Raw genomic sequence first — 20,994 nt, 5'->3', positions numbered from 1 at the left:
CTCCCTAGTGCAACAAGATGCCTGCACAAAAGGCAAAGTACAAAATGCTTATTTTATAAGAACTGAACATTGAGCAGACTGTCGTTTTTGAAACATCTCTGATGGATAAAGTCTGCTTTTTAAGTATGCTTCCTTTGTTACAGCAGGGAATACACATCAATAAAATACTTCACTGGCTGTAAAGCGCTTCGGGACTACCTAAGAGTGTGAAGTGCACCATATGACAAGCATATTTCTCTTTAAAGATTTTGTAAAGATAACCCTTACCATTTAACCCGGATGAATGGTTTTATTTTGTAGAGATGAAGTTCATTTTAACCAATTTTCACTTTTGTTACTGAAAAAAATCAGACCACTTAATAAATTCAGTCCCTCCAGCAAACTGGCTGAGTTTGACTAGCTGCATGGTTCAGTCGATTGCATGCCTTATTTCACTAACGGCGAACTCTAATAATATACTGTTTCCTTCGGATTATTTACAGCTGCGTGGAAAAGTACTTCCTTGCCCTATGAGCCTGGAAAATTCAGACTTTACTCTCCAAGGAAAACTTTGGTAAAAGAAATTCTGCCTTCCTTACATCTGCTGAGTCCCATTGACTTGACAGATCACACGCAGCTTTGAATTGAAAAGAAGTTTAAATATTTGTTGAAAGCTACATGGCGCTTACTACAATATTCCAAATATTATCAAATTGATGGAAGAATTTAATAAGAATAAAAATGTTTGTTCTATTAATTTGAGGTGCAATATTTGTGCGGCAACCTTCAAAGGCTTGACTCATTTGAAAAACAAAAGTGCTTAAACAAGCTTTCTGAGCCTGCAAATGAAAATATTGGTGCACCAATGCTTAGAGTTTGTGTGGCATTCTTTTCCTTCCAGTGCTTTAATAGAGGTGTTAATCCATTTAAAATAAATGGGGTAAAGTTGCCACTAAAATGGCAGACAAAGGAATGTCTTGTAACTGTGCAAAACCCTTGTATGCTCATATCAGAAGCAATAACTTCTAGGCCCTGAAGCCTTAAACATCTAGTATACCTCAGCTTGGAACTGTGCTACTCAGCAATCAGTTGAGCTATACAGATCAGGAAATCACTGGGATGTGCTGAGTTAGTTAATACAAGCCAGGCAGAGGTGCTACAATTAGCACCTTGTGTATTTACTGACTGAGTTATAGGGGAACTGTTTTGAACATTTAAGGATTCAGAGCAAAGTGGAAGAAGACTAGACCATTCTTCTGATTCTCTGATGGTTCCTGCTGAGAAAGTGCTGATGAGAATCAGACTTGGTTGCTTTCCATGGTCGAATTGTGTGAAAATGTTCCTCAACTATGGGCACATTTGACAAATGGATATTTAAATAAGGTTAGGGAAAGTTTCTGATATCACATGATTTTCAGCTTTGCTTATTTGGTAACACTCTCAATTAAGTGAATTGCAGGATTACATCACTCTCTAGGATTCAAATGCACAATGTAGACTGACACTGTGGCTGGGATTTTCCAGCCCCACCTGCTTCTGGGATCTTCTGGTCACGCCGAAAGTCAATGTCAAGACTTCTGGCTGGCTTGACGCAGCCCCCACAGCAGGTGAGGCCATGGTTGAGATATGTGATACTGAGAAGAGTGGTGGCTTAATGAATATGTCATCCTTTGGATGAGGTCAAATAGAGATCGGTCTATCTGGATATGACAGATATTACTGCGGCATTTAAAGGAGAATAGGGGAATCTCAATGTCCTGTTCAGCACCAGCATCATCACCTCACACCACATCCCCCTGTCCCTACCCCAACACTACCCCCTAACTAAAAATAGATTAACAGGTCTCCGATCTTGTTGTGCATAAAGCAGTTTCACCATCTGCCTCTGTCACAACAGTTATGGCACTGCAAAATCACTCATCGTATGTTAAATTATTTAAGATGCTTCTAAAAGACATGACAAGATGCTATAACTTAAGATGTTCTTTACTTAGACCAAAATGATTGAACAGCTCCTGGGAAGAGGGAAAATGGACATTGAAAAAAAATTGGTCGTTAGTCCTGACTATCTGCTGTATATTCTATTAACATGGTATGCAGCTCTAATGTTACCTTTTACATGGTGAAATCTATTTTCTCATTAGTTACAATGAACTAACTGGTTTTAATAAAATCTTGCCTATTAGCTGCTAACAAAGAAATTCATCTAATGGCTGATTTAATAAAAGTAGAGAGAAAGCGGGCAATAAATTAAATCAAATCTATCCTGCCATACCTCATTATTTTCTGCATAGAATGAATTGTTACTATAGAAATCATTTCTCACCAAAAGTCACCCTTGTGAGAAATTGACATTCAGCTGTGCACTCCTTGGCCATGCTTGAATCAATTTCATTAATCAGCTTTTCTGGAAACAGCAATTCTCTAGCTAAATGAGAAGATACCACTTAACTGAAACCTATTTTTCCAACATTCAGAGTACAGTGCTTTTGAAGAAGATGCTAGAAGCTTCGAGAGATTTGAAAACCAACGATTCCATTAGGCATTGTGCCCTGCTGAACGTCAATGGAAGGTTAAGTTTACAAGTTCACTCTGCTGCACGGAGCCTTGTCTTGTTAGGAATTGGGTGGGCACTCTCCCCAATTTCCTGATCATTAAATTTAATGAACAGAAACTGCTGAGGGGAATGCCAGTCATGGTAGCAAATTCTCGATATGCGTGGCTGCCTCTGAGCTAAGGAACCAAATTGATTTTATTTTTTTATATTAAAGAATTACAATTCAACGAAACCAGGGAGTTGTGATTGTTAGCATTCCTTTTCATTCTCACATAGCACTGTAAATGCTTATTGCTTATTTGAAATGATCATTAAATAACCATGATAATGAACAACTTGGTAATTTAACAGCATTCAGCGACGCACCAAACCTCTTTGTCTGGAGTAGTTTGGAGAGAAAAAAAAGCAAATTTAAAACAAAAGGTTTGTTTTAGCCTCCTTGAACACATGATTTGATAAATCAAGGTGGGAGAAAGGTTGTCGATTCAGTTCAAAGCTGAGATTTATGGCAACTAGGCATGCTCCCAAGAAGCTAAAAATTCAATCAAATCTGATGCTGTAAAATTGTGGGTGATTCTACAAAGAGAACTATAAATTAGTTTACTTGTGTGTCCTTTAAAGGGGGTGAGCTGATATTTTAAAACAGCACAAGTTGTAAAGGTGAAGGTGATATCAGTTTATTTAGCATATTGGGCAATTATACCAGTATCAAATGTTCCTGTCAAGCACTTGTTAAACATATACATAAGAATAGAAGAAATAGGAACAGGAGAAAATCATACAGCCTGTTGATTCAATATGAACATTGCTGATCTGGGCTTCAGCTCCATTTTCCTGTTCACCCTTTATTCCCCGAGAACCAAAAAACTGTCCATCCCAGCATTAAATATATTCAATGATGGCGCATCCACAATCCCTCTGGGGTAGGAAAATCCAAAGATTTGCAACTCTTGCAGTGAATAAATTTCACTTCATCTCAGTCCTAAATGATGTCTTTATCCTGAGGCTATTTCCCAGGTTCTAACCTCTCATGCCTGGATTTTCATTCTAGAGGTGGGTAGCAGGAGTCAGGAAATTTCCCAGCTTGGCCCACCAGCCTCGGGAGAAAGTGCCAGCCAAGGTGGAATTTTCATTCTGGGTGCGTGCTATCTGGAATCAAGTCTGCTGCTCTGGGAAAAAGTGTGGAGGCAGCCACAGGGGATGCTGAGTGCAGAGGCGGACTGTTTAAAAGGCCCACCTTGGTGCTCTGGGACTTTTCCCCAGGTGGAATAAAGGCAATAAAGCAGATAAGAGCCCTCTAGCCCTCACCCCTCATACCCGCAACACCCAACAAAATCCCCATGACCTCTCCATGAAAACTCATGCCCATCTATCTCCCCCCACCCCAGCCCCACATACTCTCTGCACCAACTCATGCCTCTCTACCCAACCCCAATGGTCATTCATACCCTACATGCCAACCTATGACATTTCCCATTCCAGTTTACCCAGTATACACTCTGTACAGAATCAATGAATCCTATAATAATAATAATGGCATGTGAAAAAGCTTTTAAAAAAAGTTAATCATTCATAAATTTCTTTAAAAAACCTGCTTTTACTACAGCCCTATAAAAGTGTCAATCAACCAGATTCTTAAAGTATCAATTGCAGAAACTGCAAACACTTGACACATCTTTATCTTGTGTAAACAAATATTGAACAATTGAAAAATAGACCTAAGAGAAGAAGCTGTCAGTCAAACAATGTTTTCACTTGGACTAATCAGCCAGAATGCATAATGAGTTTTGGCGGAGAGCCTAGACATCCATTTCTCTGTTAAAACATGGTGGTCACAAATTATCTGTATATAGAGGGAATGGAATCCTTTGTGATTGATTAAGGCTCCTGGCTGACCTGAGGATATTTTGATTGCTACATGTCTGCAATTGATAATTCCCTGAACTCATGGGAATCCAGCCAATGTAGCAAAACTGAGAGCTTCTCGGTGAATGACTAGTCTCATCTATGACAAAGTGAACATAATCGATGGCCTTGGAAAACAAAGCAATAATGACCTGTGAGATGCAGTTCTAGGCAGCAAATTGAGAGATCATTGAGATGTCATGACCAGATCCCCAGAACGAGCCAGAAGTGAAGAAATTCAGCACTGCAGTGCTCACTGATGTTGCATGCCCGCCTGGCCCTCTAGAAATAGGTCTTGTTCTAGGATGCTGCAGCTGTCAGCCATGACTTGTCTTGAGAGCCTAGGCTCCCTGAGGAACTGTTGCCCTATCATGAGGAATTGCACCCTCTATCATTTTACCCTGTGTGTTGGTGGTGGGGGTGGGGGGGGGGGGGGGTGGTTGGTGGGGTGGGTGGTGATGGGTATCACCTACTTTGAACTGGATCTCTGAGTCCATTCCCTCTGTCATGTGGAACGGCATGTGGCTGTGGAAAAGGCAGCTACTATTATTGTTGTGGCTGCTCCTGGTACTCATCAGAGGTCCATGCTATTGCTGTGTAAGTTACCCCCATGCTGCAGTGAAGGCTGGCAGCTAGGAAGTTGAGCTGAAGATGAGTAAACTCCAAGGTAGTTGAAAGAATAAGTTCAAAGTGACCCCCAAAATGGTGAATTCTGGATCTCAGAACAAATCCTGCTAGTAACTCTTTTGAGTACAAACCCGTTTCTGATGAAGTTACATTTTTTCATAGTTTTGCCATTGTGAGATTTGAACTATTGATTACAGGTATATACTCATAGCTCAACCCATACCCTGCATCAGTGTCTTTAACTCTTTCGAGTACAAACCCGTTTCCATCTGTTTCAGATGAAGTTACGTTGTTTCATAGTTTGTCATTGTGAGATTTGAACTCTTGATTTTTGTGGTTTAGCATCTCTTTCTTTTGTAACTCTTTTGAGTACAAACCTGTTTCCATCTGTTTCAGATGAAGTTACATTGTTTCATAGTTTGCCATTGTGAGATTTGAACTCTTGATATCTGTTTCAGATTAAGTTACATTGTTTCATAGCTTGCCATTGTGAGATTTGAACTCTTGATAATCTTTTAAATGAAAACCAAATCAACAAAACTGGGATAAATCAGGCACAGCCCCTAATTCAGGTTAGCTGTAATTCAACTGCTATCAGCTGTTTTGAGTACAAACCCATTTCCATCTGTTTCAGATGAAGTTACATTGTTTCATAGTTTGCCATTGTGAGATTTGAACTCTTGATTGATATTTTGATGATGTAACAGATGTTGTGTAACTCTTTTGAGTACAAACACATTTCTATCTGTTTTTCAGATGAAATTACATTGTTTCATAGTTTGCCAGTGTGAGATTTGAACTCTTGATACTCTTTTGAGTAAACCTGTTTCCATCTGTTTCAGATGAAGTTACATTGTTTCATAGTTTGCCATTGTGAGATTTGAACTCTTGATCTTGGGGTTACAAACCCAGTACCATAACCACTTGGCTATTTAGGCCAAGCAAAAACACATTTCTATCTGTTTCAGATGAAGTTACATTGTTCGCCATTGTGAGATTTGAACTCTTGATCTTGGGGTTACAAACCCAGTACCATAACCACTTGGCTATTTAGGCCAAGCTAGCAGGATTTGAACCTGTGCAGGGTAACCCCAACGGATTGCTAATCCATCACCTTAACCACTCGGCCATGACTATGGAAGCTTTTAAAATATGGAACGCTTCACGAATTTGCGTGTCATCCTTGCGCAGGGGTCATAGTTTGCCATTGTGAGATTTGAACTCTTGATTTTAGGATTACAAACCCAGTACCATAACCACTTGGCTACTTAGTCCAAGCCCAAATCCTGCTAGTACATGTCATTCATTCAGACTGGCTACAATCCTGAAGTTTTCCCTCTTTAAAGGCTTCCAGCCTGGCAGTTTAATTGTTTAATGAGTCCTCGTTATGCCCTTGCCTTCCTGACCCGTGTGAGCTTTTAAAGTCAGAATGCTAGGTTAAATCCTCAGTGAATTGCCAATTTCCATATTTTAATTACTTCCCTGGCAGGTTCGAGGGTTTTCCTTCTCACCTACAAACCTGCCCAGGTTAAATCCAGAAGCTGGCAGGATCACATTGAGCTCCTGACCCAAGGCCATTCTTTGAGGCTTTAATCCCCCACCACCTGCACACAAAGCTGCCTCCCCTTGGCAGTTAAAAATCTGTCCTGAATATTTTAACTGTGAACAGAGGAAAGATTCTACTCCATAATTCTCTGTACAGTGACTAGCTCTTCTGGTAAGGTTAAATCCCCAGAAAGGATGCAAACACACAGGGGGGCAGAATTTTACCCCCCCGCGGGTGGACGTGTGCCTGACCCGATCGGGCTTAATAATGTGCGTGATGATGTCCTGACATCATTGTGCACTCGCATGATATTTCAGTTGGCGGGTGCATGACAGAGTCGACAGCGCACCTGTCCACAATTAAGAGGCCTATTAAGGCCATTGATTTATTAATTAACAGAGATTTTTCACTGCCCATCAAATGTTACGGTACAGGCAGCCTTTGCATTTTTGAGGAAACTTAATCCACGTGCAGGGTGAGGTTTCCAACGTTAATTTAAAAAAAAGTTTTGACCTAATTTTTATGGTGTATATGTTCCTGTGAGTGAGTGAGTCCTATGTGGGGACATTTTTTTCAGATTTTCCACATCTTTATTTTTGATTTTAAGATTCTTCAGCTCCCTGAGGCAGCTCTCTGCCTTCGGGGATCTTTCATTGCGTGCTTCCCCGTGCCCATGCTGACTTCAGCGCTCACCCTCCTCCCGCCCCCCACCCCGGCAGCGCTGGGCCTTTCAGTGTGCGTTTCACGCTGGCTGCCCGTTAATTGGCCTTCGGAGGGGATTCAGGGGACGTAGGAGGGAGGGTCAGCTACTTATCTGCCTTGGGAGGGGAGCCAGGGGAAGGGAGGGGAGTTAGGGAAGGGATGGTTGGCCGTTAACTGGCCGGCCAATGTGAAATCGGGGTCGGGGTCCTATTGCGGGCGCTGCCCGTTTCCCTGGCCATTCCAGGGCCCACTGGCACGCCCGCCCGATCACCCGATAGTCCTACCCATGGATTTTGAAAGTCAAGGTAAATATTATATTGTCCCTGGAATAATCTTGCCACATATTTCAAAACCTGTTGTCAATTAAACATTAAAATGTCGGTTAGTCAAACAAACCCAACATTCTTCTATTTTATTCTTCGATCATTTATGAAAGTATCAGGTGTGCATTATGCCTGTTAAATTTGTTGTATCGATGTTTGGAAATTAGGCCCCTGTAACTGTGTATATTACAAGAGAGCTGACATCTAAACAGTATTTTCCAATGCTCTTTGACACACAATAATAAACTTGTCAGCTCAATAACTGTAAATCATTTGGGTTCCAGATGTCGAACAAATGAAAACTTTTTAATTCAAGTTTTATTGATATGGGCAGAGCTTTCCGTTTGGTGGGGGGAGGCGAGTGGGTGCGGGTACGGGCAGAGCGATCGGGTCCACACCGCCATTTTACGTGGGTGGCCCAATTAAGGCCCGCCCAGTGTTTTTGCTGACTCCCGTGGGAGTGTGCGGGCTGCAGCGGGCATGCACAGACCACCAGGTCCAACGGCGACCCGGCAGTCTGTTTAAAAGAAGGCCTGGCAGCCTCCAGTAGGCTGATGACAATGGCCAGTTCGAGGGCTCACCACAGGGGGTCAGCTGAGCAGGCCAGGCTGGAGGGTAGGCCAGAGGAGCAGGCCAGGCTGCAGGGTCTGCCACAGGAGCAGGTCAGGCTGGAGGGTCTGCCACAGGAGCAGGGCAGGCTGCAGGGTAGGCCAGTGGGGGGGCCAATGCACCCCTTGCATTTCAGGTGAGTGCCTTGTTGCCCTCCTCGAGGAGGTGGCAGCACGGTGGGAGGTGTTGGTCCCCCAGGATGGCAGGAGGAGCCCCCCCCCCCCCACCCCCAACATGATCAAACGTGCCTGAGAGGAGGTGGCGGAGGCGGTGAGCTACTGCGACGTGGTACGGCCAACTGGATCCAGTGCCTCAAGTGCTTCAATGATTTGTTGTGCTCTGGAAGGGTGAGTACCATGTTGGTATTGGGCATTTAACCCAGCAGGTAGCCTTAGCTTTTGAGGCCCCCCCAAAACTCTTACTGTCGTGACTGCATTGAATCATGTAGGGGATTTTTCCTATGCTGGGTGGGCAAGCAGATAGTGCCCATGCTTATATCAGCCTGAGTAGTTCATGAGGGGATGGGTTCTCCCCCGCACCATGTGTTGCTCTTAGTCGCACATGACTAGTCTGGGGGCAACCTGCAGGAGATGTAGCTAGGCGCATACTCAGACACATGTCCTACTATTCAGGGTGATGAGATGGTGGAAGGGGAGCCTCAAGGTGTCATGGCCAAGTACCATCTGCTACCGTTGAAGCTGCATGTAGTTGCGCCTCCCTGCTGTGGGATCAAAGACCGTGTGTTTCCCAAAGTGATAGACGCAGAATGTGTCCAAGGTGGCCGTTGGGGGAGTTGGGAGCAGGCGTACCACCTTAGCATGAATGATCAGCAGTAGTGGGGAGGTGAGGCACTGGAGGCCTGCTATGGGCCACTGTGGTTGGGGTGCGGCGTGCGCGTGCAGAGTCCATGTGCAATTTGTCGCAATGAATGGTCTTCTCTCTTTCTCAGGAGAAGGATGCTCATAACGTGTCGGAGTGTGCCAGGACTGGAGGTGACCAGGCTCATCTCCTCATGTAAAGCTGCTTCGAACAGGAGGCCCTGGAGCTTGAGACGTGCCATGCACCTAGGTCCACTGGTGTTGGTGAGGCTGGGGTGGAATGAACGGTATTTGAGGCCAACAGTGAGATCCTCAATGTCCTCCCAACATCCATAGCACTGATGATTGTTTAATTTGTTATTGTTGCAACATTGCTCGGTCACAGAGTGATAGAGTCAGAAATGTGGAGCATAGGCAAAGGTCCTTTGGCCCTTCGAGGATGCGTGCGTCAAGCGCTTTCCTAAGTCTCCTAATCCTATTTCCCACCACTATCCCCATGGCCATGTATGCCATGGCATCGCAAGTGCACATCCAAATACTTATTACATGTTAGGAGGGTTTCTGCGTCCACCACCCTTTCAGGCAGTGCGTCCCACATTCCCAACACCCTCTGTGGGCAAAAAGTTGCTCATTACATCCCCTGTAAACCTCATGCCCCTTACCTTAAATCAATGCCACCTGGTTACAGATCCCTCCGCCAAGGGGAAATGTTCCTTTCTTTCGACCCTATCTATGCCCCTCATAAGTTTATTCACCTCAATCATGTCACCCGTCAATCTCCTCTGCTCCAAGGAAAATAACCCCAGTCTATGCAATCTCTCCTTGTAAGTGAAACTCTCCAGGCCAGGCAACATCCTGGTAAACATCCTCTGCACTCTCTCCACTCCAATCACATTCCTCCCAGAAACTGCATTTCAGAACTGCATGCAGAAGTACAGTTGAAGATGCTGAAATGAACAATAAGGACAGTGGATCAGTCAGAATGCACCCAGTAACACACTTCATCCCTTTCCCCTGGTTCATTAGCTGCACTTGGAACATTACCTCCCTGCTCCTATATTCTATGCCTCGGCTAATAAAGGCAAGTATGCCAAATGCCTTCTTAAACACCTTATGCATTTGTCCTGCTACCTTAAGAGACCAGTCGACCTGCGCACCAATGTCCCTCTGATCTTCGTTACTTCCCACAGTCCTACCATGCATCGTGTAGTCGTGTGCCTTGTTTGTCCTGCCCAAGTGCATCACCTCACACTTATCCACATTACATTCCATTTGGCATTTATCAGCCCATCTGACCAGCCCGTCTATATTAGCCTGTAACGTCAGGCTATCCTCCTCATTATTTGCCACCCCACCAATGTTCGTGTCCATTGGTTCTGGAAGGTTGAGCGCATAATGAGCCAGGGGGAAAGGGATGAAGTGTGTCACTGTCTGGACACTAACTGGTCCACTGTCCTTGTTGGTCATTTCAGCATCATCAGAGCATGGCCACCAGGAGGAGCTGCAGATGCCGCCTCTCACACCTGAGGGCCCTCAAGTCTCACCTGCGTCACACCATTTCTGTGAGGCAGGCACCAGCGCAGATACTAGCAACTCGGTGGGCATTGGAACATTGGCTAGTGTCCTGGGTCACAGTGGTGAGGGCACTTCACATTCACTGGAGTAGCTGGCAGAGACAGAGAGTGCTGATGGTGCCAGCCATCGGAGGACTTCAGGGGACCAGGCACATGCTCAGTCGGTGCCTAATGATGTGCCTCTGGAGTTGTCCATGACGCAGCAGCTGTAGCAAATATGGCCAGGTGTGCGGGAGCATCTGAGAGTGTTGCATGAGACTATGCTTCACTTGGTGTCTGTGGTGGAGGAGTCCATGCGGAGCATCAGTGATGCAATGAGCCTCATGGCAGAGCATCATGCTTCCTCCATGGAGAGAGTGGCAACTCTCGTGGAGAGGCACCTTCAGGAGAACGGCTCCTTGAGTTACACTCGGACCTGCAAGCCCTCACAGTGCCAATGGCCACAGCTGGTCAGTGCCAGTGTGGGAGATGGTGTGGGCTTCAAGCTTCCCAGCTCGTTGCCCATCCATCGACGGTGAGCAGGGAGGTGCTGGGCGACATCATGTCAGCGGAGCAGCTGCCTGTTGTATCCGCGAGCTCCTCTTATGGTGCTCTGGATGAGGGCACCAGATGCACCGCCCCTCTCCCAGTGACCACTTCATCCGGTGAGGCTGCAACGATTGGGGAGATACCAGCTGTGGAACTGGCTGCATCCTCCCAGGTGGGGCCAGCACAGGCTCCACGGGCCAACAGGACAGCAGAGTCAGCAGGCTGGCTCAGATGCCATTCTGAGCGATGGGGCGGCAGCGAGACATAGCACCATAAACGGAAGCATAAGGCACCTTAGGCACACCATAGTTTGTCACTGGTGCTTTTGTGTTGGCCTGAGATTAGGTCCTTAGAATTAATTTCTGCTTGATTACAGTATTGTTTTGCAGTTGGGAGAACATCTGATGTTAAAATTAAAAATCAGATGTGTTACCATGGTTGAGGGTGGCTTATTTGTTCTGCATGTGTACGTTTAAGAGAAATGTCATGAGTGTTTGTTTGGATATTCAATATTATGTCCAAAGCCCTTAGTTCCTGCCGATGACCTGGCAGATTTTGCACCTAGGTGCCGAGTATGGATGCGCCAGGCAAGGCTGGTCCTGCTGATCCATTTGTGTTGTGCTAGCTGAAGGTTCATTGGATTAAAGCCTGCCTCCTTGGTGTAGTCCCGGGTCAGCATCTACCCCCTCAGCATTCTCCTGTGCCTGCTCATCCTCAGACTCACTGCTGGACTCATCGTGTGCAGCCGCAGACACTGCGTCAACGTCTTCATCGTCCACTGTGTCCCCCCTTTCCAGCACAAGATTGTGGAGAGCGCAGCATGCCATCACTATTAAAGAGATGCGATCTGGGGGGTACTGGAATGCACCCCCTGAGCGGTCCAGGCATCGGAAGCGCATCTTGAGAAGACCATTGGCTCTCTCCACCACAGCCCTTGTGGTGCCGTGGCTCCTATTGTACCGCTGCTCAGCTTCTGTTCTTGGATGGCGGAGAGGCATCATGAGCCACCTTCTGAAGGGATAGTCCTTGTCACCCAGCAGCCAACCATCCAGCCGGGCTGGAGCACTGAAGAGCCCCGGCACCTGGGAGTGTCTGAGGATGTAGGCGCCGTGGGAGCTGCCGGGTACCTTGCACAGACTGGTAGAATCAGCATCCTGTGATCACACACTATCTGCACGTTCATGGAGTAGAAGCCCTTCCTGTTGACAAAGGCACCGGGCTCACCTGCTGGCGCCTTGATGGCCACATGTGTACAGTCTCTAGCACCCTGGACACGGGGGAAGCCAGCAATGGCCGCGAAGCCTCTGGCTCATTATGTCTGACTTGCCTGGTCCCAGCGGAAGTGGATGAAGGTCAATGCATGTCTGAACAGAACGTCTGTAACCTGCTTGACACAAGTGTGGACAGCTGATTGGGAGACACCGCAAAGATCCCCCAGCGAGCCCTGGAAGGAGCCAGAGGCATAAAGTTGAGGGCAACTGTGACCTTCAGAGCCACTGGCATGGGGTGTCCACCCACACAGTTAGGGGAAATCTCAGGGCCAATCATCTGACAGATGTAGGTGACTGTCTCCCTTGACAGTCGGAGCCTCCGTCGTCACTGCACCTCGGACATGTTGAGGTAACTACTTCACCGCCTGTATACTCTGGCAGCAGGATAGTGACGTCTTCTGCGGCCCCTTCCACCTTGGACAACCTCTTGGCCCTGTTCCCCTTGTTCCCCTTGTTCCTGTGCCTGTCCTCCCAAAGGTGGCTCCCCTGGAGGCTGATTGTGCACTCCTGGCCTCCACCCCCTTCTAGCCCTCCCTTCCTCCTCAGAGGAGCTGCCTCCAGCGGACATGTCAGAGCCCATACCCAGGCTAAACGGAGGCCTCTTGAAAGCTACAGGCCTGCTAAAGATTCCTGACTGAAGAGTGCTGACCTGAAGGTTCAAGTTATACAGGAAGCTGCTGGAATTCGTTCTGAACCGCTACAGATCACACAGGCAAGTTTAAAAAACTTTCTGCAATAAATACTTCACAGACGAGATTGACAACCGCATAGAGCCCTCTTATCCTGCCTGTGGATGAGGCTCATAGAAAAGACTCCTACCTGCCTGCCCGTTGCGCCCATGCACTGGCCCAAAGATCACACAGGTGCCTAATAACCGCTGTTGATTGACGAATAAAGGGCCTTAACTAGCCCGTTAATTAATGGCGGGCGTACGTCGAACTTCATCCACCCCTACATGTCAAATTGAATATTCTGCCCCATGTCGTGCATGTCTGTTTTGAGTGAAATTATTTTTCTAGATTGCAGCTTTGAATGGATCGATGGAGAAATGTTGAATTTCCCCCTGCCTTTAAGAATGATGGATTTTAGCTCAATTAAAGTGAACGATAAAAGTCCTATGTATATTGTTTTGTTGATTGCACACAGCAGTAACTACTACATGCATTTGCACAGTGTCTTTAATGTAAGAAAACATCACAGATGCATAACTGAATAAAAAGTGACACTGAGCCAATGATGAAGGCTAAAACCAGGGATGGTTTAAGGGATGAGAGAGAAGTGAAGAGGCAGGGAGGTTTAGACAGGGAATTCCAGAGCTTAGAGCCACTAGTGGGGCCATTAGGATGGCTGGAATAGCAGAACAAAAGAAATTGGGATGCACATGACGTCAGAGTTGGAAGAACGCAGAGTTCTTGGAATATTGTAAGGTTACGTAGATATGGAGGAGCAAAGCCATGGAGTTATTTGAATGTGAGAGTGAGAATATTAGAATCAAGCTGTTGCCAGAATGTTAGACAACATACATCAGCGAGCACAGGGGCAATTGGTGAATGGGGCTTGGTGCAAATTAGGGAACGATTGCCAGAGTTTTGGCTGAGCTCAAGTTTATGGAAGAAACTGAATTTTATAAAGGTCCATCTCTTTCTCCATATTCTCCATTTCATATACTGTTGTTGTAACTCTGCTGGGTTATCTTCCCTTTATTGCACTGAAGTGACCGTTTTTCATTTGGGACCCCTGAAAATGAGCTTCAGTGGACTATTTGATTGGCGAAGGGGGTTGGGGGGGGAGTCACAACTGAATCAGATCATGTCCTCACGCAACATCCACATGCACATGGCCACCAGCCCAAAGAGGAGAGCATTTTAAAAAGAATGAATGTTGTGCTCCCATAAGGCAGGGATGCCAATGCTGAGGAGTGGAATATTTTCCTTATGATTTGCAATGGCAGACTCAACGACTCCTAGGCCAGGGTTTTTCAGTCAGTGTGCGGAGGTGGGCCTGACAAGCCACCAGGTAAAAATGATGCACGATGACGTCGGGCACATGTCCCAAGGTCATTGCGCTGTCTCACGATGTTTCGTTCGGCGGGTGCGTGCCAGAGTCGGCTGTGTGCCCGCCGATATTTAAAAGGCCTATTAAGGCCATTAATGAAGTAATTAAGTTCAACTTTATGCTGTTGTCCAACCTTATGGTTGGCGGGCAGACGATAAGACCAAGTGGCCTTTATATTTTTTTAGGAAATCTCATCCCGCTCATGGTTGAGGTTTCCTAAAGCTTTTACAACTTAAATAAAAAGTTTCTATGAAAAATAAAACACAGTCACGTGAGGAGACGTTTCATTAAATTTTCATCGGTTTTGTTTATTTTTTTAACAATCGCTTCAATTCCCCTGAGCCAAATCCGTGCCTCAGGGAGATGGAAGCGCTCTTTCATGCGCATGCGCAAAAGAGCCCTGGGTCTGACTCTCCCTCCTCCCCCTGCCCGCACAGCTAGCACTCAGCACTACCGCTCGCGCATTACGCTGGGCGGGCCTTAATTGGCCCTCCCGCGTAAAATGGCGGTGTGGAGGCGATGGCGGGCTGCGATCAGCTCCACGACCACCCCCGCCCACTCCCGCCGAGCCCACCTGACATGGGAAATATTCTGCCCCTAAGGTCCCCTTTAACTCCATTTCAGGTTGGCATAGTCTCAGGTGTAAGGCCAGGAGTATGAGTCAGATCAGATATGCCATCCTAGGTTGAAAAACATCAGTGCCCAAGACACAAATGTGAATTTGTTTCTCCCCTTTAGCCTTTTCTCCCGTTACCATCTCTCCTGGAGATGATGATTTATGTTGGGTATATTGCCATGTTCCTCAGCAGCCATCTTGTGCATTGCCTGCATTGCTTTGTTCATACTTGAGAATGAAAAGGGCTTGCACACAGGCAACATGACCTTGGGCTGTTTGAAGTCAGCTGTAGTTCTTCAAACTGGCATTTCAGACCAGTTCAGCAATTGAATTTGATGCCGTGTGGTGCATTGCATTAACCTACAGAGTTGGGACAGTTACTGTATAAATACATTGCTTAATTGTGGAATTCCGAGCAAAGGAACTTTGCTCAGCTTTAACAGGACTCATGTAGATTCACTAAAACATCTCTTGACTACACAGAGGATAAACACAAGCCATCAAAACAGGGGTATAATGGAGCCATAAGACTTATTCTTTGTACATAATTGAAGGTTGATTTTCATTGTTGCTAAATAAATTGCCAGGGAATATGATCTTATAATTTCCCTGTACTGCACACAAATGGCACAACTTATTGTACAACATTAAACAAACAGCTGGAAATGTACTTAAGGTGTCCTTGTGATTTTAGTTGAATAAACTGGTTGCAATGATTATTATTTGTGGCAGAAAAGTGCTGATTTTAACTCTGGGTGAGCTGGAACAGGAAGAATAGGAGTGGAACATCCACAGACTCCTTAGTGTGAAGCCCAGGCCATTTTAGCTCCCGATCCTCATTTACATTTCTCTACACAGTCTCCTTTCTGAAGCTAGCGAGAGTGGTGGCAGGCAGGAGCTGGAAATTAAGCAAGAGGCAATCTGTAACCAGGGACCTAAGGGTACAACCACTGGCATAAGGCTTGTTCTGGGGTGGGGATGCTGCAAAGTAGTGGAGCATTCCCGAATACTTTTCCTCCTATTCCAACCAGAAATCCTCACCAGAACCAAAGTAGAATTTAACTTGGTCTCTTCTAGTCCCTACTGGTAGGTTTGGCACTCTGTGGCCTTCCCACAACTTCACATCACATCATTGATACCATTGGGCCAGCCTGGGCTGGATGGTACTCCTTGTCCAATCTGAGGTAGATGCTGGGGGTGGCAGGGGGCGTGGGGATTGCGGGGGGAGGGGGTTAATGTGTGGAATGTGGGATGACTGAACCACTCCCTTCACCGTCATAACCACTTGCCCGCACCATTCCGACCACAGCCGCAGCTGGTCTTAAATATGCATCTACATTATAACTGCATTATTGTGTCAAGTTTTAAAAAAAAAATATTTTTTCATGGTAAGAAGGCCAAAAATCGATTTCATGCCGCCCTGAAACCAGTTTGCAAATGTCTGCTCCACCTGTCAATGGGGGGCAGCCTTCCCCACCCCTGCACATCAGGAATGTCATTTTAATACATTTGCACCTAATTACAAGCCCTGTTTACCGGAATCACCCCCACATTAAATTTACCACCCACACTGGTGGAAAAACATACCGGCCTAAAATACATCTTAACAAGTGTAACGTGCAGAAGTCAGGACATACCGTAAGGGCCTTGCTCACATCATGGACATCCGAGGAGCAGAAGGTGCTGGAGCCCGACATCAACAGGGCCCTGGAGGAACATGTGCATCGGCTGCTGGGTGGATTCTCATGGACGTGGCTCTGTCGCGATGCAGCTCACAGAAGGTGGGAGGTCTCCGTTGATGTCTGGGGTCTGCTTTGGGGCATCACGGTCTTGGCCATGAGCTGCTATGGATGATCACCAAGGGTGGGGAGAGAGGAAGGCCCAGCTGTGAGTGGGAGAGGAAGGTGTACCAGGCGGGGCTGGGAGAGGAAGAACTAAGTTTGACTGGGGGAGAAAGGTATATTGAGGGCGGTGAGATTGGTTGGGGGTGGGGGGGGGGTGGTGTGTGCGAATGAGGTGTTGGAGGGGGAGGAGGGTGTAATCGGGGAGAATGTGGCAACTAGGGAGGTAGGTGTAAGGGGGAGGAAGGTGTAAGGGAAGGTGTTTGAAGGGGGGAAGGACTTGGTGGGGAGGAAGGAATTTGGAGGGGAGATGGAGATCGGAGAGGGAAGGAATCCAGGGGAGGAAGAAGTAAGGGTGGAGGGAGGAGTAAGGGTGGAGGAGAGAGTAAGGGGGGAATGTCCAGATGAACATGCAAGGGAGGGATCTCTGGAGTTAATGACTGCCTCTTGGGAAGCAAACTGAGGGTGGGCATGGTAGGAGGGAATGGTGAGTGTGAGAAGGGGCAGAGGGAGCCGGTAGGGTGGGAGGGTGAGGGTGTGATGGTAACGGTAGAAGGGATGGTGATGGTGGTTTATGGGGTCTCGGAAGCAGAAATGGACCCTAGGGCTGTGAAGAAGGAAGCCGGGGAGATCAATGTGGATGGGGGTAGGATTCTCGGGAAGGAAGGGAACGTACATGTTCACCTCAGCATCCCAGAAAGAAAAGAGCTCTGGTTGGTGGGTGACTGTAGGGAGGTGGAAGGTGATGCCAGGGGAGGTCAACAATGATGGGGGTAAGCACATGGGTGATTGGGGGAGGGGAAAGGACAAGGGAGCTGAGAAAAAAAACTTACTTCAACCATGTCCTTAAAATCGAAAGTGAGAGGAACTTCATGTTGGGTGGGCTCAGGTGCTGCATGGGAGTGTGATCAGTGGGTGGGCAGAGATGCAGGTCAGCTCAGATGGACAACTGAAAGCAAACCCTAGCAAGCAGCATTGAAAATGAGTGTCATGGAGGAACGCTCCGCGTGTGTAGGAGAAAGCTTACGTGAAGTTCTGCCACACACACACTTCCTTCCAGAATCACTCATGGTCTGGCTGCATGCAGCTGAACTGGTAGTGGTGGTTGGGGTGGTGGGAATGCAGGGGGAGGACTCGTGAAGCCTGTAAATGAAGCTGAAAGACACCGTTACACATCACTCAGTGAAAGTGAATATATTTTCGGATTATAAAGTGACAAAATGTGTTCATATGAATGTACAAACATGTGAACAAGAAGTAGGAATAGGCCATTCGGCCCCTTGAGCCTGCTCCACCATTCAATAAGATCATGGCTGATCTAATAGTAACCTCAAACCTGCATCCCCCCTACACCCGGTAACCTATCACCCCCTTGCTTACCAAGAATCAAGTACTCTGCTTCTACCACCTTTTAAGGAAGAGTTCCAAAGGTTCACGACCCTCTGAGAGAAAAATATTTTGCCTCATCTCCGTTACAAATGGGTGATCCCTATTTTTAAACAGTGACCCTTGGTTCTAGATTCTCCCACAAGAGGAAACATCTTCTCCATATCTACCCTGTCAAGATCCTACGGGATCTGATGTTTCAATCAAGTTGCCTCTTACTCTTCTAAACTCCAGCAGATACAAACCTAACCTGTCCAACCTTTCCTCATAAGACAACCCGTGCAACCACACAAACATTCCATGCATCCTTATTGTCTGCTGTGGTGAGCGGAGACATGGACAAGATGAGGACGCAAGCTCCAGAGGATATGATCCTGTTGGAGATCTAAGGGTGTGTGTGGGAGTTAGTGGTGTTGTCCCTTGCAGTGCAAGATCCTTGTGGATGTGTGATGGGTCTGTGTGTGTGTGAGTTGAGAGTGATGAGAAGAGTGACTTATGCTGGCGGAATAGATGAAAGCATTCATCCTCTTCCTACATTGGATGGCTGTCCACTTTTGCAGGGCATTGGCACTGACCACTGCTGCCATTGCATCCCTTGCTGGATTGGTGACATTGCCTGCTGGTCTTCACCTAGAATGGGAGTAGACGATATTGCGGTGGGCCTCCACTGTGTTCAGTGTCCACTTGAGGGAGGTATCGCTAAGTTTCGGGGAAGTATGCTTCCTCCCCTTGGCAGCCATCAGCTTCCAGCAGATTCCTATCCCTTGAAGAGTGCTAGCTCTGTGCAGAGACAGCCTTCAAATATGGCGCCGGTTTTACTGAAGGCCTGAGGTGATGGTGGGTGGGTGAATCTGAAGCTGCCCCACCATCGTTTCAGTCTGTTCCCTGGGAATGAATTATTAATGAAGCAGGAAATGCCAGGAATGAGACAATACGCTATTGCGGCCAACGGATAAAATGTCCTTTTCCCATCCGCTACTGTTACTTAGTGCAAATCTGGGACAATTCCACCCATGGTCATCATTACAGAGGCTAGTTTTTAATTCCAAATTTTATGAAGTGTATTTAAGTTCTTCAACTACTCTGGTGGGATTTGAACCCATGTCTGCAGAGCATTAACCTCGGCCTCTGGATTACCAGTCCAACGACATTACTATTACACTATCATTTGCCCCTAAAGTGATTCAATTACTTACTGGCACTGCAGTTACAATGTAAATGTAACCTGAATCTAATGTCAACCCATATGCAGCAAAGTAGGCTGAGACTCCCCCAAGGAGACAATATCACTTGGCAATAAAAGCAAAAAGCCATACAGACTCGAAACGTTAACTCTGTCTTTCTCTCCACAGATGCTGCCAGACCTGCTGAGTTTTTCCAGTAATTTTTGTTTTTGTTTCACTTCAGAATGATTTGGTGCTGGACACCCAATTGACGCTACACAAATTTTGCGACTTTGCAAAGCCAAAACTGCTCTGGACCGTAAGGTCACCTTTAGGATCCACATTTTTTTTTCCTGACCTCTGAAAACAGAATCAGCATTGACTCAACTCAATTAGAAACTTGGGAAAATTCAAATTGCTGTTAGTTTGAGGAAACACATATTCTCTGTGTTTTCTCTACATATATCCCCACTCCATTGATATCCATAGTTTTGTTCACATGGATACCTAAGGGTTATAAACCACGAAACCTCCTTTGTTATGACTGCTTCCATCCACATGCTTAGAGAAGGGACTGACTTATTTCCATGTGTGAATTAATTGACCTTGTTTGTATCCCAGTTGCTTTTATAGCTTATATTTGTTTAGGCCTGTGGGAAAGATGAAAAATCGTGCCGCAAATCAACTAAACTGCTTCTGAAAATCACCCAACAGCTGGTTATGAAGCAACATTGGCACTGGTCTTTGGGAGGGTTCCATATATCTTCACTTTTTCTCAGGGCAAGATGAATGGTGTGCTTGGGAGGAGCGAAAGGAAAGGGAACAAAACCTTTCTTCAAAAAGATGGTTGTGAAAATCTTTTCCTGAAAAGTTTAAATCGTCTGAAAATAAAGTTTTGGCCATCAATCATTTCTTCACTCTTTAATCAATTCCAGTTCGAAAGTGAATGAATATTCATTCCAATCAAGAAACAGCCTGGGGCTTCTATTACTTCTTTTTGTTTAATCTTATTATCCTATCGTCGAATTGACTTTCAGTGTCTATGGGGCTTTTTTTATTAGTCTGCATACACAAGTAATGAGGTGTTCTAGATTGCTTTTGTGAATAAGCTCATCTCACTCTTGACAACCAGGATTCAAATTTGGATGATAAATATATTTTTAAGAGTTTCTACTGATATATTGGGGCAGCCAAGAGAGCAAATGCACCAGTTTGTGATAATCATTTGTGTGGAATTCAATATTCCTGAAATACAATCATGCAGGGCAAAACTCTTGTTCAAGTCTAAAGTGAAAGAATGGATAGAATATTATGGGGGTATGGGAGGTTCGCCACCACTTTGCCCCCCCCCTCACCTCCACCCCCCACAACCTGGAAGCAAATTGGGCATGGAGCCAACCCTCTCCATGCCAGCCCACCCCGCAGCCATAATGTGCTGCAGCTGGGCTTAGAAGAGGCAATGTGAGACTTCTGCCCTTCACTGGGGAGGAAGAC

This window comes from Carcharodon carcharias, chromosome 23, assembly GCF_017639515.1.
Source record: "Carcharodon carcharias isolate sCarCar2 chromosome 23, sCarCar2.pri, whole genome shotgun sequence".
Lineage (NCBI taxonomy): Eukaryota > Metazoa > Chordata > Chondrichthyes > Lamniformes > Lamnidae > Carcharodon > Carcharodon carcharias.
Note: the sequence above shows the minus strand (reverse complement) of the source record.